The 3,949-nt window shown below is 39.0% G+C and overlaps 1 non-coding gene across 1 annotated transcript; it reads right to left on the bottom strand.

The window, feature by feature from the left end:
- Positions 1 to 3,431: 3,431 nt before the first annotated feature.
- On the bottom strand, positions 3,432 to 3,538 carry LOC136314808 (U6 spliceosomal RNA). The gene has a single exon (XR_010727389.1). It is a non-coding gene; the product is annotated as a U6 spliceosomal RNA (small nuclear RNA).
- Positions 3,539 to 3,949: the final 411 nt, after the last annotated feature.

The raw sequence follows: 3,949 nt of genomic DNA, 5'->3' as shown, positions 1-3,949 counted from the left end.
CGCCCAACCGGGATCCACCTGGCATGCCCACCAGGGGATGATGCTCTGCCCATCTGGGGCATCGCTCTGTTGTGACCAGAGTCATTCTAATGCCTGAGGCAGAGGCCACAGAGCCATCCTCAGTGCCCGGGCCAACTTTGTTCCAATGGAGCTTCTGCTGCGGGAGGGGAAGAGAGAGACAGAGAGAAAGGAGAGGGGGAGGGGAAGAGAGAGACAGAGAGGAAGAAGAGGGGGAGGGGTGGAGAAGCAGATGGGCACTTCTCTTGTGTGCCCTGGCCGGGAATCGAACCCAGGACTCCTGCACGCCAGGCCGACGCTCTGCCACTGAGCCAACCGGCCAGGGCTATGCAATCACTCTTGATTAAGGTGCTTCTGGGTGGGGAATCAATAGCAGACAATTCCCTAGAGGCAAACGCATATTTTATTTTTCTATTGTGCTCTGCCCCTCATCTCCTTCTTTCTCTTGCATTTAACTTCTTAGATATTTATTTAAAAAATCAAAATTATATCCTGGTCTATTGAGGTTTGGTGTTTCTTCATTAGATGTTACTGTTAACCAAGGTACCTGGTTATACAGATTCCGACATGAAGTTTCATCAAAATAATCTCTGTTCTTTAGAGTTAAATAGTCAAAGCTAGGTCTGTAGTGATTTCTTAACTCCCCAGTTCCCTTTCCCCCAAGAGTTTGATGTGCTCATGGTAAGAGTTCCTCATCCTCTCAAGATTATTTACACTCAAGTAGTAGTTCTCAAACTTTTTCAGTCCAAGGACCAAGTGAGAGGCGTTAAAAACAAAACAAAAATTCTGTGAGTCATCTGTTTCCTCCACTCTTTATTGTTTTGAAATAAACACTTTTATTGAAATATATATAGAAAGAAGTGCACAAAACATCAGTACACAGTTTGGAACTTTTTCTTTAACAACTGAACATACACATTTAACCAGCCCGCAGATCAAGAAACAGAGAACCAAGAGCTCCTTTGTCCCTTCTTCTGGTCACTAATCCCGGCCCAAGGTTAACAGGTATCTCAAATTCCAACAGCATAAATTAATCTGACCTATTTTTGAACTCTATGTAAATAGAATCATAGAGTTACACATTTTTGTGTGTTTCTGGCTTCTTTCATTCAACATTATATTGGTGGCGTTTATGCTATTGCATATAGTTGAAGTGTATTTGTTCTCAAAGTTGGAGATTGTTTTGTTGCGTGACTATATCGTTTTATTCATTCTATGATTAATGGATATTTGGGTAGTTTTCTATTTGGGGCTATTATGATTAGTGCTGTTATGACTATTTCTTTGTATGAGGTTTTTATATGAACATATATATGCATTTCTATTGGGTATATACCCGGGAATGGAATTACCATGTCCTGGAGTTTGGCCGCTGTTAGATTTCAGCAGATATTGACAAAGGTTTTCCAAGAAGTTGTACAAAGTTCAATTGCAACTGGCAGTATATAAAAATTCAGATTCCTCCACATCTTTGCATATCCTTGGCATCACTGCTTGCTTGTGTTCATTTTAGCCATGCTGGTAGGTATGCGGTCCTATGGCATTGTGTCTTAGGTTGTATTTCCCAGTAAACCAATGAAACTGACCATTTTGGGGAACTGGGCTGGCTAGTATTTAGCTGCAATACATTGGCATGATCAGCATTTATCTTCAAGGGTGAGTATCTTTACTTTTCTAGTTGTTAAATACTGTTTTCTGTGGCAGCTTTACTGAGGCATCATCGAAACACATTGAACTGTAATATTTAAAGTGTAAAGTTTGATAAGCTTTGTACACACCTATGAAACCATCTCATGATCAAAATAATGAACCTACATAACAAAGGAAACCGCCAATCAAATGAAAGGCAACTTACTGAATGGAAGAAAATATTTTCAAATCATATATCTGACATGGGGTTAATATCCAAAGTGTATAAAGAACACATGCAACTCAATAGTGAAAAAAATAATTTAATTTAAAAATGGGCAGAAGATCTAAACAGACATTTTTTTTTCAAAGAAGATATAATGATGGCCAACAGGTACATGAAAATGTGCCCAACCTCACTAATCATCAGAGAAATCAAAATCAAAACCACACATGATAGAATGGCTGATATCAAGAAGATAAGAATTAGCAAGTATTGATGAGACTATGAAGAGAAAGGAACGTCTGTGTACTTCTGGTGGGAATATAACTTGATGCAGCCACTAAGGAAAACAGGATAGAGGTTCCTCAAAAAATTAAACATAGACCTACCGTGTGATTCAGCAATTCCACTTCTGGGTATATATCTGAAGGAAATAAGAACACTAATTTAAAAGATATCTGCACCCCCATGTGCACTGCACCATTATTTACAATAGTCAGGACATGGTCACAATGTAAGTATCTGTTGATGAATGTATGAATAATGAAGATGTGGTGTATGCACACACAATGAAATATTATTCAGCCATAAAGAAAGAAGGAAATCTTGCCACTTGTCACAACACGGATAGACCTTGCGGGTAGTATGCTCAGGGAAATAAATCAGACAGAAGAAGACAAATATTGTGTGATCTCATTTATAGGTGGAATATAAACACACACAGATAAACACACACACAAACTTATAAATATAGAGATTGATTAATGGTTACTGGAAGCAAGGGTCAAGGGGATGAATGAAATGTGTGAAGATCATCAAAAGGTACCAACTTTCAGTTATAAAATAAATAAGTTCTGGGGCTGTAAAGTACAGCATAGTGATTATTTTTGAGAATACTGTATTGTATTTGAATGTTGCTAAGAGGGTAAACCTTGAGAGTTCTAATCACAAGAAAAAATTTTGTAACTATGTGTGGTGATGGGTTTTAAATGGATATTTTAGTGATCATTTTGCAATATATACATAAATCAAATCATACGCTGTGCACATGAAACTAATATAACATTGCGTGTCAGATCTTGGTTTGAAATAGTAATAATGAGCATATCCACCACCTTCCCCAGACATTTCTCCATCTGCTTTTGTAATCTTGTCCTTCTCTCCATCCTTATTTCCCCAAACCCTGTCTTCAGGCAACCACTGATGAGCTTTCTGCTACTGAATATTAAATTCCCTAGTATTTCCTTATCTAAATGGATACCAAACATTAGATACTATTTTGTGCCTGTCTTCTTTCACTCAGCTTAATTGTTATTTGATTCACCTACGTTGTAGCACGTGTCAGTTCATTCTTTTTTTTATTGCCAAGAGTTTTCCATTGTATGTTCATCAATTCACCTGTTGATGGACGGTTGGATTGTTTCCAGTTCGGGGCTATTACAAATGAAGTTCCTATGAACATTCATGTTAGTCACTAAAAATATGCTTGAAAGTTTCTTGAGTAAATAACTAGGAATGGAATGGCTGGATCATTTGGTAGGTGCGTGTTTAACTTTTTTTTTTTAATATGGAATGCTTCATGAATTTGTGTGTCATCCTTGCACAAGGGCTATGCCAACCTTCTCTGTCTCATTCCAATTTTAGTGTGTGTGCTTCCAAAGCAAGCACAGTGTATGTTTGACATTGTAAGAAATTTCCAAACTCTTCTCAGAGTGTTTGTATGAGTTTAGACTAGTAGTAGTGTTTGAGGGTTCCGGTTTCTCCGTATCCACAGAAACACATGGTATGGTGGTCTGTTGAATCATAGTGATTCTGGTAGATGTGTATTAGTATCTCATCGTCTTTTTTTTTTTTTTTTTTTTTACTTACTGAGAATGAGGGGAGACAGAGACAGACTCCCGCATGTGCCCTGACCAGGATCCAGCCGGCCAGCCCACTAGGGGGCGATGCTCTGCCCATCTGGAGCCCTTGCTCCATTGCAACCAGAGCCATGTTTTAGCACCTAAGGTGGAGGCAGTGGAGCCATCCTCAGTGCCAGGGGCCAACTTGCTCTAATCAAGCCTTGGCTATGGGAGGGGA

This window comes from Saccopteryx bilineata, chromosome 10 (genome assembly GCF_036850765.1).
Source record: "Saccopteryx bilineata isolate mSacBil1 chromosome 10, mSacBil1_pri_phased_curated, whole genome shotgun sequence".
NCBI lineage: Eukaryota > Metazoa > Chordata > Mammalia > Chiroptera > Emballonuridae > Saccopteryx > Saccopteryx bilineata.
This window is presented reverse-complemented; position numbering and strand designations above follow the sequence as displayed.